This window comes from Ambystoma mexicanum, chromosome 8 (genome assembly GCF_040938575.1).
Source record: "Ambystoma mexicanum isolate Mex_15411 chromosome 8, UKY_AmexF1_1, whole genome shotgun sequence".
NCBI classification, from domain to species: domain Eukaryota; kingdom Metazoa; phylum Chordata; class Amphibia; order Caudata; family Ambystomatidae; genus Ambystoma; species Ambystoma mexicanum.
The window spans coordinates 501,149,870-501,167,652 of NC_090929.1; the positions used below are offsets into that span (position 1 = coordinate 501,149,870).

The window sequence follows — 17,783 nt, forward strand, 5'->3', positions numbered from 1 at the left end:
CCACTGGGAGACGGGGGCTGTGAAGTACTTGGGTGTTCACTTGGTCAGAGACTTGAAAAGAATGACTGCTTTTAATGTGTCCCGAATATTGGGGATGATTAATAGGGACATATTGAAGTGGAACGGGCTGAAGATGGGGCTGTGGGCCAAGATCAATGCAATCAATGGGCTGAAGATGGGGTTGTGGGCCAAGATCAATGCAATCAATATGGTTATTTTACCAAAAAATCTCTACGTCATACAACCCACCCCCTTAAAATTCACGAAACAAATACTTGCTCCCGTTGACAAGGCTTTCCAAGGCTTTCTTTGGGGGGGCTGGTAAACGGCCTAAAGTACCTAAATATATTCTGACTCGTTCTGTGAAGAATGGGGATTTGGTTAGCCAAATTTACAGAAGTATTGTATGGGTTTCCTATTGAAATAAAATCAACCTCATACTTCTCTGCTGACCGTGACTATGTTCCCAATTGGAGTATTATTGAGGGTTCCCAATTTTTGCCTTATGCCCTTAAGGATATATATTCTATGCTGAAAGTACCGTTTTCAGTGAAGAAGTTACCTACAATGTGCGCTACTAAGGAGGCAATATTACGCTTCATAGAAATTAATGGGGGTAATGCTTGGATGCATTATGAGGCTTCTTTGAGGCGTAATGTGTGTGCGCTATTAGCAAACAAACCCTTATGCTGGAAGAGCTGGATCAATAGGGGCATTTTTCGTATTCGTGATGTGTGCTTGGACGGTCGTATGGTTTCCTTCGACCAATTGAGAACGTCTTTTGGGATTGGTGCTAGAGAGAAGAGTCGCTATGATGCTTTGAATGCACTATTGACTGAACGGACAGGAATGTTAGACGGTGGGGTCATGGAGGAAAGACCTTCATTCTGTGAACTTCTTCGTTCGGCCTCATATGTGGTTTCCACGTACATGGGTTTAATGCTGTCGGATGAAGCGGAGGTGAGGGCTTGGGATAGACTTCGCCTGTCCTGGACGGATGAAGTTGGTGCGGATATCCCTGCTAAGTAGTGGACCCATTTACTTCAGGTGGGGGTACAATGGAAGATAGATTTGCAACTGAGATATATTACACAAAGGATCCTCTATAGATTGTACTGGACACCGTCTAAGATGGCCAGGTTGGGTCTTTCGGACTGATTTGTGTTGGGGATGTGGTTGTAGTGGGGGTTCTTTGATGCATGTGTGGTGGGTGTGCTCGAGAGTTTCCGATTTCTGGTCCAATGTTTTGGACAGGTTAGGTCTTGTGTTGGAGGAGAAACTTCTGCGTACATTCTCTTCGACCATATTGTTGTCCAACATGGAGAGAGGTCATAGGGCTAGAAAGGATGCGGATTGGATTAACAGAGGTTTGGTTTTGGCGATTAAACAGATCTTGCGAGTTTGGAAATCTAGAAAGAAACCTGGTGTGGAGGAATGGCTTTTTGACATGCAAGTCTTGTCGAAATATGATAAGGTTATGCTTTTCGGTCAAGGAAGGGAGGGGCGTTATCGTCGGATTTCGGGGCCTTTTGATGACCTATATGGTTGAATACATAGATTCCAGGATTTGATGGCCTATTCTTTGAGTGGTGGGTGATGGACTGTTTAGTTGTGTGTTTTATGTGGTTTTGTCTGCGTTTGTGTGTCAAATCTTTTATAGAGTTCAACAATGTTCTTGTGTAATTGTTATGGAGGTCCATATTGTTAGATATTTCTTTATTTTCGAGTTTTATGATTTGGACGCTTGAGGTATGATGATTGTTGTATTGATACTTGTACTTTATGTTAAAAGTGATAAAAAAAAAAGGAATTGTAGATTTGGACCGGACACCAAAGTTGGGTGCATGTGGGATGGGATGACACACATCTCACAGTGAATGAACTCCAGTGAGTGGCCTTCAAATTCCTCAAAAATGGCAGTGGGAACAGTATACCATTGCAGTGGGCTAAACGTGGAACGGAATGACACCAGTCCCATGACTGTAGGACATACATGGACCTCAATTTCAAGCGTCACAAAAACCGTTACATGAAAACGTTACACAAAACCATAACTAATTTTATATTAGACGGTAGATGCTTCAAATGCTTATTACAGTTGTAAAAAAAAGTATATGGTCACAGTACAGTCCTTCATTGACAGTTCCCAGTTTACAAAATGATTTTGGCTTCCTCCTGGCGGAGGGCCATTTCTCTTTTCCCCCCTCTCCCTCCAGGTGCGAGTCCATTTCAACCTGTTTAACTACTAAGAATGTTAAGATAGTTCTGTTGCGTGCTCTTTAAACCAATGTTCAGTGAAATATACCAGTGTTACCACATGTGTTCTAATCCCATCAGTTTATCCAACCCCAACGGTAATAAGAATAAAAGGCCTACAAAATGTCAAAGGCGTTTGTTGATCCCATCTTCCATTATAATGGTCACCATTAATATACATGAAGCAACATTGTAGCCAGTTTAAACATGGTTGAGGCTTTTTCAGAGCATACTATGAGAACCAAATCGCATTGCGGATTAACAATTTTGAAATATTGAGCGACTGATAATGTCACAGATAGGAGACACTGAAAATCAAACGAGTTTCCATATAGCTCACAATATTATCAAGTGGCAATTCTAGGATTTCAGCCCAGTTTGCAATGTATCACTGGGCCACATATGGAACTTTTATTTCATTTGAATGTTTGACTTATCAAGAATTAAGACAATATTCGGTTTTGTAGAACTGTACACAAAACATGACAAACCAACACGGACATTTTTTTTTTTGAAATACTCTAAAAAATAAAAAAGCACCACCACGTTATTTTCCAATCATAAATAAGTGTTGAAAGTATCAGAACTCTAACTGCCAGCCTAAAGACATCTGGGGTTTACTAGCAATTTACCAAGATTTAAATACAGAGCACGGTTCGAAATTAAGATTCGATTAGCAGGAGCTCTACGATTAGCAAGAGCTCTAACCCGATCCTACGTGTCTGGCATTACCCTACAGGCAAGAGCAACTGCAGGGGAACCAGGAGCTACCAGAGATGCTCCTTTAACATTTTGTATGACCCATTGTGTTTAAATCTATTAGTAGCCAGTGAGTATCAATCAGAATGTAACAATCTACTTGGCCCACGCCGGGGTTCTACCTGCCCGGGAATCCCTCGCCGAGATTCCTTTCCTTTGGTTCCCAGCGGGGGACATGGCAGCCACTCAGCCAATGAGGAGGCTCGAAACAGGGCAATCCCTGCTCTGAGCCTCCACACAGCTGGAGCCTTCCATCCTCCCCTGCCGGGGATTCAGGCAAGTGGTTTCTTTCTTCCTCCTGCCTCCCCTGCAAACAATCCCCTCCCCACCAAACTTACCTTCTTTTCTTCTCCTTTTTGGGAGGTAACGCGCTGGGAACACTTCTGTCCCCACCCTGTCCGCTCCCAATGGCAGCCACGGAAAGGGAAAACTTTCCCCTTCCCCGACTGCCATTTTTTAATTTTTTTTTCTGTTCCGAAGTGCTGTGGTGTTTCGGAACAGTAAAAGAAGGCCATTAGTACCCCAGTCTTGCAGGCCGGGGTACTAATAGCAATATGCCCGTAGCCACAGGGGCATTAACGAGTGAAGTAATGCCCCAAGCCCCACAAAGGCCCCAGGGCTGACTCAGTAATACCCCCGCAGCTCTGGGCTTATTGCTTAATTAGATGGGTTCTATTTCTTCTTTATTATTCTCAAATACCCAAAGTTAATGTCACATGTTTGGAAAACACCAGGTGGCCCTAGGAGCCAAAGTGTAGATCCTGGTAACTGTTGGTTTCAAGCTGAACAGGCGCTACTGTGCCAGAAGCAGGAGCTAAATAGCTCCCCTCAATTTCGAACCCTGCAGAGTAAAAGAAACTGTGCAATAAGGTCACGCACTTTTATTCATGGTTGCCACAGACTACTTTATCCTTATTCATTGTGTGGCACATTGCAATTAAAACATTTTTAAAAAGCAACATTTTTATGTAAATTAACTAGACCTGAAAATAAGCTTGTCATAGGCATGTGACATTTTGTCTGCTCCCTCCTGTCTAGGGGCCATGAAATAACCTTCATTAAAAGAAAGATCAACCAAGCTAAACAAATGCTACCATAATGTGAGAGGACTAACATTTTGACTATAGGCAAACCAGTACCAAACAAAACAGTAGGTTAAGAGGATCTATCCAAGATCAGAATATCATCCGGCAGAAAAACTGGGGTATGAGCCTCAACACTTAGTTTGCACTGTCTGGAATTTGATCACCAAATCACCTTTTTACTAATTCATTATGGTACTTATTGGGGTTGGCTGTGCATTTTTGGGGGGCTAGTATCAAACCTTCTAGCCCCCCTCCGCCCACATCTGCCCACTTAGGCCATTGTCACATTTGAATGCAGTATTGTTTGTGGGGGAAATCAACTCCCCCCACCTGCCCCTATTTTACCACCATGCAACCCCTCTACCGTCCCCACTGCAGTAGAGTGCCACAACACCAAATGCATTCAGATGGCTGCCAACAGATTTGGGGATACCTTTCTTTTGCCCCCGGTTTGGAGGGAACAAACTTTAGACCAGCACCACACTCTTTCGGTTGTAGGTACATTGGTCCTCATTAAGAGTATGATAGTGCGGTAAACACGTGGTTGTAATGCTATTAACGCTATGTTCCTGCTCTGCCTTATGAGGTTTGAGTTCTGCAAAGGACAAACCTCCTGCCAAGCCCTTTAGGTTTTCCTCCAGATCACCTCCATAAATTGGAGGATTTACCTTGTGTGTAATTACCCCCCCCCCCCCCCCAACAGTAAATTGTCCAAATCCCCAATGGAGTACTATGGGAATCCACGTACTGGAACCAACACCGCAAAACCACCACTCGTAACCTGAAAAATGTGCCCATTTGGAAATACTTCCATACGCGTAATGATGCCCATTGTTTTGTAGCACAGAGTTTGTTGCCATCACCAACGTTTACAAGTTTTTCCATGTTAGGTATACAGATCTCTGCAATAAGTGCTGATCACAGAGTTATCTCCTTAATGAATGTGGCACCCAATCAACATTCATTTCAAGTTATTGCAAATGACCAGTATTCCCCCAAAGAAAGGTATAAGCAGTAAATGTGTTGTGCTATAGTGAACGAAGAAACTGCATATAAAACAGCAAACACATTACAAAATAAACTCAAGATTTTTAAAAACGTATTTGTCAACACCACTCCAGAAGTAGCGCTGCACACTACATTCTGATGAATGTCTTAAAATAACGTCCACAGACTTCTTTGCATCAACAAGCCATGTTGAGAGGGCCCTTTCCACAGAAAAGGCTGCGTTAGCTCTGAAATATCAGGGGGAGCGGGTTGGAAGAGGACCCAATATCATTAGATCCTCTCTGGACTGTGAGGAAGATTCGCAACACCCCAACCCCCACCACCCCGCCCACTTCCTACACCCCCGGCATTCACCCTTGATCCATGGCCTACGGCTGGCAGCACCAAAAGGCAAGTTTGCAGTGTGCTATGTAAATGAATACTGACCAAATAGAGAGGTGTACCGTTTACTGAAAACGTATGTCTGCACATCATTCTAGAACCACCCCAACAACCTCTGAATGCAAGTAGCACACTTTGTGCGGATGTATGAAAAAAATATAGGTTTTAAAGTATATGAATAATTCAACATTTGGACTCATTGCACTCACATTCACCAAGCAATATTTGCCTTAGCAATACAGTACTCCGTTCCCATGAAAGGTTGTGCCTCCACACGTGCATCATGGTTCAGTGCACTTAAAACTACACATCCGTATAAAAACAAAACGTTACGATTTGTCAATTTCAGAACGTAGGGAACATGTGTAATGTACGTTTTGAACGTGCACCAAGAAGTAGTCAATACGAGCTGGCGTCGAAGGGGAGAGAAGATTATTCCAAATGATCAGGTTAAGAAAATGTACAAGATTATAAGGGGTCAGTGTTTTGGGAAAAGATTATTTTTTAAATAATGAAAAAATAAGTGTATTATTTCGTTTGCACGGTAAATTATATTTAAGCATTCTGCACCGAACAGACATTAAAACGTCGATGTGACTTAAACATGAAAAGAGCACTTTAAACAAGTGTTGCTGTAAGTAAGACATTATGAAGTAGCATTAAATTCGGTACTAATAATATCAGCACTTAAAAAACCAGAGTGATCCTTCATTGAAGTGCTATGCAAAAACACAGGTTTTAAAACTTAAGAGTGGATATAATGGAACGAACGTTTCCCTTACTTGTACACCTACGTGATCGACAGCAGTTCACATTTATAGGTCTAGTATATTTCACAAAATGTATATTAAGATTACTCTGAAGGCAATAGTACGTTTTTAATGCTTCAAATTTAATATATACAAGATTAGGAGAAAAAGTATCACAGAAACCCTTAAAACGATCAAGGCTTTATATGCCTAGCATTGACTATTGTATAATCTGACCAAGTAACCAGTCTCTGAATTAAAATGTTTGCATAAAAGGGCATTTGTGAAACGCCAATGTGTAACAAGCATTGATAATGCCACCGTTTCAGTTTTTTGTGCAGGCATGGGAAAGGCATTTACCAGGCACAGCCTTAGTGCCGTGGCATACCGAGTGGGGACGGCAGATTGCCCCCACCAGTAGCTCTTAGAAGAGCAAGACCAAGCCGCGGGACACCTCTCCAGTTGAGCGTGCTGAACGGGAAAGATGTTCCCCTGGCAGGACAATGTCCCAAAACGACAGGTCGGTCCTGTGATCTGCAGTCCACCCCCACAAAGGGACAGCAAAAGTCCCGCTTTTGTTTCGGCCTTCCTGTGACAGGGGTCCACAGGACAAGGGGCCAAACCTGTATTTCAGCCTCTCCTGGGCTCACGCTTTGTGTTGAAGGATGACCTCCGAGATGCAGACCGGCTCTCCCAGGGACCTAACAGGTTGCTCTGTAACAGTGCATTACAATGCGAGTCAGACAATGATGGGATGGGGCGGTAGGGGAAATGGGAGGGGGGGTGGACCATTAGCTGGGATTTTTGGCCCTTAAGACATGCGAATGGGGTGATCAGAAGCGAGAAGGGTGATTGAAAGAATGGCTTATGGCTTTATGGATTTAGTTAGGCTCACGTTAATCTGCATGATGCTATAGTGACTTTGCATGCAGAATGGGGAGAATAAAACTAAAGCCATGCTTATTGCTCGGGAGTAAAGGAGGTGTGTCCCCTAAAATGGTAAGAACTGGGGAGTATAACATACACAGAGAGGTGTTTTCCTACCAGTGGTAACATTTAAAAATGATTGTTATTTCTTTATACAAATTTAAAGACTTAATATTAGCATCTGGTTTAAAAAAACTAGATTAGGTGAAATGTTATGTCGTGATTCAATCAAGTATTTTAAATTAGTTTGGGCATTAGTCTCAATATTATGTCAAGACCTGAGGAGGGCATTATGTTTATACTTATTTAATTGCCACTATCCAGCAGCCTTTAAAACTGAAAATAATAATTAAAAAAAATAAAGAAAATGTGTATAACAAACCGTTCCCCGTGAGGCTTTTCCTGTTTCAGTAGTTTCCATCTTCAACATCCAACCAATACGGACCCTCCAGACTTCCCCATGTCATGTCCTGTCGGGGTGCCTTCCTCTTCTTTTTGCTGCTTCCATCAGATAAGTGCTACTTTGATTTGCTCCCCATCTACTGTGTCAACATACTGGCAATAACATGTGTACACTTGTAGAGCATGCTTTATACATTAAGAACTGAGAATGAATCTTGACGTATGTGAAGCAGGGCGGGTTTGCAGCTTTATCTGTTTAGGATGCGACATTCTGGGGTTTGCAGGATTGTATTATTGACTTATTAACAGCCAACCTGGCTGCCACGTTGATGGTAATGGCATTGCGCTGCCTCTATGCCAAGCGCACACGCAAGATGATTAACTGGACAACATGGGCCGGGTCTGCGAGCAATTTCGCTTGTGCAGGGACGGTGGTCAAGGGGCAATGATACAGCATACTCGCCAAAGGAGGCAGATCTTTAGGCATGCCCGGGGACGCAGCGCGCCGAAACCCCAATTTGTCCTAGAGGGAGAACCGTTGTTTAGCGTGCAAGAGCATGCATCTACTACGGCACTGCTCGTCATGGAAGCGTGCATTCGAATTTGAAGAAAGGAACTACTTCGGAAGGCTGTGGGCGCACGCGCAGGAGCTCATTTTGGAAAGAGTTGAGCTCAGCGTGGCGGTTGTGCAAGATTAACCACAGAAAGCCCAACAGCAGAGCCACCAGCAATAATACAGCTCAGTGGTACTGCCAAGTGCATTGGATTGACAAAACAATAGGGGGAGATTTCAAATATATATTGAATTGGCAACAAAGTGATTTAGCAGAGTATTCTTGTACATTGACAAGTCCCTGAGTGCACACTGTAGCAGGTAAGCTACATACTAGTGTCATCCCTAAGTGGAGGACACTGCCTGGCAAGAGCATGGCTGAATCCTGTAATGAAGGCAGTCAGGTGGAAAACAGCCGGATTTACTGCGAGATGGACTATGAAGAGACTGCTGAGGGTGACTACTTCGTGGAGGAGGGGGATTCAGAGCTAACCCTAAGAGGGTTCTGGTTGACTCCCTAGTACAAGCAGTCTCTCAAGGGGGTCAGACTCACAAGAAGGACTGGAGGTGCTGGAAACCCTCATCAGCAAACTGTACAAGCCAAGGTACAAGAAGGGCAAGGAGAAGGTAAACGATAGTGTGGGAACCTGTCCATCCCATTTACTCCCTCAAGACAGGGTTGAACAGCAGGGGAGCAATATGACCCAGAAGAGGAAATCCTCTTCTACTCCCCTGGTCATGATGAGGGGAGAATACAGAAGCCCCTGGAGGCATCCAAAGCTTTTCAGAAGCATTTCTGCGGAAGTTGACGATACCCAGCCTCTTACCCCCTGCCACAGGGGTGCAAAATATAGGGGATGAGCCCACAAGCCTTACTGACAGGCAAACAACTGAGTCAGGCCCATCCAAAAGGCCTAAATTACAAGAAGATCCAAAAGAGGGAACATCTGAGGTTTGACCTGGAGGCCATGCGACATCCTAGCTCATCCAAGTTGTCACCCTCACCTAAAATGACTGCCTGAATGGCCCAGCGCCTGCAGAAGCCCTTTGACAATGAGGCTAGGTACTGCATGAAAGCAGAGTAACCCAGACCCTAGCTACCAGGTAAGCTAGCGGACACACCAGAGTTGGATCCCAAAATGCTAACCTTTGTCACCAAGGCAACCAAGGACACCCACAAAGGCATGGATAGGACTTTGAAGGGGACAACTCTCGGATCTAGATGGTCCTATAGCAAAGATTATGATGACAGGGGAGCACATTGATGCTCATACACTCACCAACGGGGCCCTTGGGGCAGTCTGCATGTTTTGGCAATTCCAACTGTGCACTGACGTTGAAAGGAGAAGCATGTTGCTTAAAAAAATTTAAAATAAAAAAATGTTTAAAACAAAAACAAGCTGGGTCACTTGCAAAGCTGCAGAGACCGCACATGGCCTCTATTTGGAGAGACATTTGCGAAGGAGAGGAGTACGTTTAAGTTTTACAGCACTAGAGAAAGCCTAGTCGTCCGTTAGGAAGATCTTCCCAGGATGCGTTTCTGCCGGGACCTGTCCCTACAGTTGGTTCCCAACAGAGAGCTCACCTGGTGCCTAGAGCACAATATTGGGAAACAGACAGGACACTTTCCTCCCATCCTGAGGGAGAGGGCCCAGATGTCGTAGAGGTTTCTACCACCACCAAGGTGGAGGAGAGGGGAGAGCGAGAACACCAGTGTACCCTCCAGTCGGAGGGAGAACGAGTCACTGTATAGAAAAGTGGTGCGAGCCATCAGGTGATTCCTGGGATATTGCAGACAGTAGCAGGTTTCAGGCTGGAATCTGTTTCCCTGAGACAGTTGCAACGCCGCAGCGTACGTCACATTCAGAGGTGCTATTTTGAAAGCAGAGCTGGAACAGCTCAGTGCGAAAGGGGCTAGAGAGTAGGGTTTTCCCCAGAAGCAGGAATTCTTCAGTAATATGTTCCTGGTCTACAAGAAGGGTAAAGCAAGACCCATGAAAAATCTCAAAGGCTCAACAGCTGGCTCTTGTACCAGCATTTCAAGATGTAGGGGATACATCTCCTCAGAGACATCTTGAGAAAGGGAGACTGGCTCATGAGACTAGACCTCAAAGACGCATATCTCACTGTCCCAGTTGGGGACAAGCATCGTCCCTTCTTACGCTTTCTGTGGAAGGGACAGATATGGCAGTTCAAGTGTCTGCATTTCGGGCTATCTTCAGTTCCCATGGCATTCAGGCCAGTCTCTGCAGCAATTCGCGAACAAGGAATAAGGATAATGGTGTATTTAAACAACATCCTTTTCCTGCGCCAGGACAAACAGCAGATACTTGAGCAAGTGCAGTGGCCAACCTCGTCGCTAGGGTTCATAATAAACCAAAATAAGTCTGACCCAGTAACCAGCAGATGCATGAAGTTTCTGTGTTTCATTTCAGACACTACCAAGGTGACGCTAGACCTCCCAGCTCCCAAACTCAGAGCTATCAAGAAAGAACCGATAGGGGCTCGCTGGAAGCAGGTTATATCGCTTCAGAATCTAGCAAGAGTAGTGGGTCTACTGGCTTCCTCGATACAAGCGATCTTTCCAGGCACGTTACATTACAGGGCTCTGAAGAGGTTAAAAATCAGGCACCTACAGAAAGGTCTGTGGTACCACCAACTTGTCCCCAGACAGCGAAGTGGCTCCACAGCATGGAAGTCTGGAACAGGCGCGCCATTTTTGGAGACGCCCCAGACCTAGTTATAAAATCAGATGCAAGCAGGTCAGGCTGAGGCACAAGGTGTGGACAGCTCGAGACAGAAGGGAGATGGTCGCTTGAGGAATTAAACCTGCACATCCACGGCCTGGAACTTCTAGCGGGATCCTCCGCAGTCGAAGCGCTCACGAAAGAGCAAGTGAAGTGTTGCATACTACTTCGTATGGACTACCTCTCAGCGGTCCAATACATGCATCCATCATCTGGGGGTGGGGGAGGGCAGATAAGAGGATGCTAGCGGAACTAGCAAAGGACTTCTGACACTATTGCCCAAGCAACCAGGTGTCCATTGTTGCAGAATACCTGCCGGGGGCGCAAAAACGTGGTTGCATATTGGAACTCTCGCTACCTGAGGGACTCCAGCGAATGGAGGCTACAGAGAGACCTTTCTGAGGAGTCAGAATTTATTGGGTCGTCTAAAAACAGACCTAGTCACATCACGTCTGAATGCGCAGTTGCCCATGTACTTCAGTTAGACACTCGACCCAGGCTGGAAGCAACAGACGCTTTTCACCAGGACTAAGCCCTGCCCCCCCACCCCTTATACATTACGACCAGAACCCTGGCAAAGATTACACAGAGAAAGGGGAGGTGGAAGTGATGTCGCCCGAGTGGAAATCGCAAGTGTGGTTTCCAGTTCTGATGGAACTTTCCTCGGATTTCCCCGAGGGGGATTTCATTATGGGAAGACCTACACTCTGATCCAGAAGGGCATCCTCATCCTCTGAATCAGGCCCAGAGCCTACGGCTGCTGGCGTGCAGAATTTCAGGTGACGATGGAATATGGCAGGGATTTCGAAACAAGCTGCCTTATTCATCAGGGAATCTTGGGCCCTCTCCAGTCTGGAGCAGTGCAGCATGGCAGCAGTGGGAGAAGTAGTGCCGGCAACAGGGTGTACACCCCGTTACAGCCCATGTAATGCAAGTGCTTAATTTTCGGGTGTCATTACCACAGGACAGAAAAGCATTCTGGATACAAGGGGTTTACAGGTCTGCCAGCCACAAGCCACCAGATGGCGCCCCTGTGGGTGAGAATCCAGCGGTGGTCTGCCTGCTGGAAGAAGTTAAGACAGTTAAGCCGCCTACCGCTAAATACACTACATTGTGGGATGTGAACACGGTCCTGGACCTGTTCACACGATAGCCAAGCGGCAAGCAACTGTCAGGGAAGCTAGCTATGTTGCTATGTCTAGTGTCATGCAGACGAGTGTCTGATGTCAGGGCCATAAAGATTGACAGGAAGGTGTCCTATACAGGTGGTGTGGCATTTAATATTGCCAGATGGACCAAGGGGAATTCGGACGTCACTTCTTCCCCATATTTCCCACATAATACCAAGCTATGTGTAGTGCAGTATATCAAAGAATATGAGCGCATATCAGCGTCAGTTAGACTGCTGGGTGTACCGCAGTTGCCTATTGCGCGCAGGAAGGCCTTCCAAGCTGTGGTGGTGGCCACGATAGCCAGAGGGGTTCAAGAAGTAGTGACGCTGGCAGACATCGATACCTCAGTTTTTGGCAAGCATTCTGTGAGGGAGGGGGCACGGCATCTAGGGAGTTTACAGTGAGAGTCTCTTTGCAAGACGTTCTCAGAGCTGCAGATTGGTTGAGTGACTCCACATTTAGAATTTGTTCCTTTAAGCTGGTAGCTGCATTGGCAGCGGTAAGAAGCATTGAACAAGCCTAATGCTGGCCTCCGGTCTTGATATAGAATGAAGATTAGTCAGGTGTATAGTGCAGGTAGTCTTGATTCTATTACAAACAAGGAGGCAAGCATTATCCCGCACAGCCAAGTACGAGGGTAGCAGTGAGATGTTTTCTAATCGTATTTCTAATGGTGTGTTTCTCTGTTTTAGGAGATGACGGCTCCAGGAGAGGGTGTAGTACAGGAGTTTGCCCGGAGTGGCAGATACAGTGAGACAGGGCCTCGAGAGGCCGGATGGTGTGGATTACCATAGTTGGGATTGTTCAGGGACCCGTGTGGATTTTTTTTGGGAGGTTCAAGCTGTCAAAAAGAAGAGGAAGGCACCCGGACAGGACATGACATAGGGAAGTCTGAAGGGTCCTTATTGGTTGAATGTTGAAGATGGAAACTATTGAAACAGGAAAAGCCTCACGGGAAAGTGTTTTTCGAATAGTTTGCAGTGGATGGGATTTGGTTAGAATTATTTTTAGAAATGTTGAAAAGTTTGGTATAAGAAATGTGTTCGAGTTTTAAAGGCTGCTGGATAGGAAAAAAAAAAAAGTCTGCATTTTCAGCCGGCGCAGTAATTATATGATCCCATATATAATAATGGTCCAATTTAGTTATTTTGCACCACAAAGTTATTTGCCACTTGGCTTACTTATGGCAACTTATTCTAAAGTCACTTCCATGGTGCCGCCAAGTACCAAAGACTGATGGTGCTCTTTGCAACGTCCTTTTCTGTGAAGTCACTTCTGTTGGTGCAATCCAAATGCAAATTAGGAGGGGTGTATGTATTTTGCCCCACAGAGCGGTAATAGACGGGTTTCCTGCATGTTTGTGTTAAAATGTCATCTGCCATTAATGTTATCAAAGAAGTTGATTGGGAGGGCGCAGGACTTTGTGGCTCACTCCCCCATGCTCTCGCAATACTGAATATTCTTCACAAGCCAAAACGGTTGGCTTTGACAATGTTTGTTTTTAACAGGACTTCTGTGAAGGACACACAGTGCTTATAAATAGTGGCTGAATGCAGAAATGGTTAATCCATTTGTTTTACCAATACCATGTTTTTTACAGCTCCAATTAAGTCATTAACTCTCAGAAGACATTTTTTTATAAAGCAAAGTGCCAGGCACTTCCAACAGTTTGATGGTAAGGCTTGATAAAGGTTTACCAAGGGGAGCCCAGGGAGATGCGTTTTGGGCAGGCAGGGGTAGGAAGTGGGTGGGAATGTCCATAGGGTTTAGCATGGCCCTGGGCAGTCAATGGGAGGGTAAATAGCCAAACACCACCTACAAGCGTCGTGTCCCTCCCTCCTTTAGATGCAATTTCTGTCCAGCTGTACTAGAATGCAATAGACTCGGCTTAAACAAAACAAAAAAAGTTGGAGGGTGCTAGAGCAGGCTAAAAACGGCGGCTCGTCTTTGCAACCTGGAAACTCCGTGTGGTCATCTCATCATGTTGCAGCTGGTGCCTGTCTCGCTCCCACCCCTGTCACAAAGCAACTACGATTCACTTAAACAATTATGGGTGCTGAACACCCCCCAGCACTAAAGCCCAACACTTCTGAATACCAAGTAAAAGGCTTTAAAAACACTTCAAAAAAGTCGCAGAAAACCTAAGTGTTGATCGACCGCCTGTGTACAAACAAAACTATTTGCAGCACGGTCTATGTGCGGCTCGTTATTCTCTTTGCATACGCTGTGTGGAGCTTTGGTTTGCTTAGATGCGAACCCATTGTGAAGTTCATGGAAGTGACGGGTTTCCATCCGAGCGAAGTGAGCGACGAGCTATTGTTCTTGCTGGGATTTCGCTTCTCCCCACCCTTTTCGGTAGTGAGCCGTCATTGTCCTCGGCTTCCTCATTTCACTATTTCCTGTGCGTACACAAAAAATGCCAACAAACCGCCCATGTCCAAAAAATACCTAGTAAAAATGCAGAAAGGCGATAGCACAGCCTGAACGACGCCCATTCAATACATGACATTACTAAATACCTCTATCAAGGGGCAATGTTTCCACGCCCTCCTATTGTTTCCGTTCTATGATCTCTGTGATAGCAGTGATGCTGGCAATTAAGGTGTGGCATGGACTGTGCGGGGCAGGGTGGAAGCAAATCTTTCCACGCCGCACTTGAGGTCCACCACACATGTATACGAAACAAGCGTGGCCCTGTCCTCAAAAATTAGACCTACTTATAACACTCATTCCCATCCGCCCTTCAAGGGCTTTATTATTACCATGGCGATGCCTTAACTCTGGCTTTGTAATATACACCATTACCTTACATATAATGTAAACAGACAATATACATTATGCACAGCCCTACAGGATACATGGTCGATCGAGATTCTTGGAAATCGAAAACTCCGTTCAAACCCTTTCAAAATGTCAAACTAATAAGGGTACAAATTTTATCAAGCACCACTCAACCCAGTTTATAAAGAGTGTTGAGGGGTGTTACCCCAAACTATGCTACACGTCTCTTCCGGTGCAGGTCTGCTCGAGAATATTGCTGATTAAAATGCCAACTGCATCTCCACAATCAGTAAGTGTCATATCCTCCATAACACCCGGAGGATGAAAAACACAAAAATCATCTATTCAACAATCAAGGTGGATCGTCTGACCTACCAGCTCATAAAAACCGGCCAGTGATCAATAACTGCCAATTTGACAACAGAGCTCGGTCCTGCGCAAACAGCAAATGCAAGACCAACACGAAGCACGACTTAGTGAGGTTCAAAGTTCATTGAGAGAGAGCATGCTTGTGTCACAAAGTGGGGGGTGTTGGTCTGTCGAATTACACAAAACGTGTACAGAACACGGACACACTCGGTGCACGGGCTAACGACATAACGTGAGTCTATTAAAACGTTTTAGGATATGCAAGTTCAAACAGATCTATAAAGCATTACTTTTACGCATGTACGTCTTATACATGCACACTACGTTCGGATGCAAGCCTGGGTTGGAAAATCCAATTTCCCATACATATGCAAACATTAAGGTCGTGGGCGTTCAGAGATATGCTGGTGCATTTCAGTATGGTTAGACATCCAACATTTTGGTAAGTAAGCGCTGATTCTATGCTCAGCTCTGCCTAATCTATAAACCTGTAGGTGGGCCTGTCGCCTGTGCCGTTGCATTCAACATTTACATGGGGCACTCAAGCTGTATGAAACAGTTATGCTATTTAGTGCAATGTTCAGGCACGCCGGCCCGGTTTCACTTTAGCAAGTATGGAACTGCACATGGTGCAACGCAAATGTGATGTTTTGTTATGTTCAGAACTTGTTGAGACCCCGGCCCCACCCCACCGTATACAGACCACGTGTGTATAGTACTGCTCACAAGTAGACATGTACACAGATAAAAGCAGAAAACATTTACTTTGGTGATCGGGTATCAAACTGTACCACCACCTCTCTGCTCACATGCAGGAATTCATAGGATACCAGTGTCTTGGAGCATATCCAGTGTGTCAAACCAACAAAATGTTTAGATTGTGGTCAACACAAATTTGACTTGTGCCCTTACCATCAAACAAAAGTGAGGTTCTTCCTGAAAACCCATTTCTGATTCTTTCCAAAACAAAAAGTTCATGAAATTTTAGGCCACACCCAGTCTCGAAAAAAAACGGAAAATTACCACATCATAAATGGACAAAGCCTTAGAAGGCGCACATATTATGAGGATATTGGTCCGCTAGTGGAATATTACCACAAAATGATTAAGTCCTATGGGAGTGGTACGGGGGACCGCCCCACTACCCCATCCCCTGAAGTACAGTGCTCGAAGAACAAACACCTGAAGCTGTGGGTGGGATGAAGTATCACATTTAGCAGGGCCGGGCATACTTGAAGGGTTCGGAACGCTGATTTGGGGGGCTAGGGGGGGGCGGTGGTCTAATAAAAAAATCAGCAGGAGACCCTGGGATAAACGCCCATTAAGGGTGACCTAAGCTCATAGTTGACAGAGGACGACAACGCCACCACAACATCTGGAAGCATAAGGGCAGTGGAGGTCATTTTAACAGCAGGATGGGTGTAAAGAGGTGCCCAATCTACTGATAAAACGGCAGATATGAAAAGGTGGCAAATGAAGGCAGTCAATACAAGTAATGTTCCGGCCCCACCCACCAGCAGCCGTGCAGTCCTTACCTGCCGGGCTCCCTGTCGCTCCCGCCTGCTCATGTGGGTCCGGGCCACGGACTTGTCTCCGTAGGCTCTCTCGTTGCTCGCGCTCTCTGGGGGAGGCCTCCGTTGAGTTCCTGGGGGTGGCCTCCACTGCTCGAGGATAGGAGAAAAGACAGTAGAGTTCGGCTATCAAACAGGAGGTGCGTATACCAGCGCTTAGCGGGGAATGGGAGGGTATGGTTGGCTTCCGGTTCTCGGGGTGGGGGGAGGCGACCTCCGGTCTTCTACACACTCCTTCCCTGTCAGCGCGCGCTCTCTTCACAGCAGCCTCACCACCCCACAGCTGCCAGATCCTACGCACGAAACAAGCCCAACTGCCTCTCAAAAGAAGCTTGAACAAGCCCAACCTACCTAAGGACATTGAGATGTTAAAGAACCGAGAGAAGGTATTGCCCATGAGGCTCGAAACACTTGTTTAATATTCCCTCGTCTCTTACTCATTAACGTTCTTTTAAGAACGAATGAGAATTACATAACCAAATATTCTCGATAAAAGGCCACTAGCACCTGGACCAACATATAAACAAAAAATAGCATACCGTCTCACCAACGGAATGGGTCCCCAGGCGCTCTTGAACATATAGTCTTGAACACTTTGTCATTTCATCACTTTAGGTCACCGTGTCACCAGGTAAAGACGTTTTTAACATCGTCGCAAGACATTGTAACCATCCTTCATTATTGTAGCCATCAAAATTGTGATCATCTTTTCTTTGAGCAAGTATCATCCTTACTCGTCAGGTCATTTCCCACATCCCTAGTTACATCCAGCTTGCAACTAAACACATTCTGCACTTTGGTTATACAAAGTTTGAACCTTGACAGGGATGGAGATGAGAGGTGGGGCAGGAGGGGAGCGGGGCTTTCAAGCAAGAGACCCACATTGAAAGCCACCATAGGGGGATTGATCACAGTAGAAGCTGGAGGAACGGTGATTACCAGAAACAGTGCACATTATGCTAAAACCTGTGAATTAACTGAGATTGCCTAGTAGACTGAGCTGTTTTCCCAGTCTTACCTGGA

The 17,783-nt window shown here is 45.5% G+C and overlaps 1 protein-coding gene across 1 annotated transcript in view; it reads right to left on the reverse strand.

Annotated features, from left to right (window-relative positions):
• GNB1 (G protein subunit beta 1) overlaps window positions 1-17,177 on the reverse strand; it is an 805,062-nt gene extending 787,885 nt beyond the window's left edge. Inside the window, exon 1 of the mRNA XM_069610167.1 lies at window positions 16,725-17,177. The gene's annotated coding sequence lies outside the window, so the exon portion shown is untranslated. The remainder of the gene's footprint in view (window positions 1-16,724) is intronic.
• Between the last annotated feature and the right edge of the window lie 606 nt (window positions 17,178-17,783).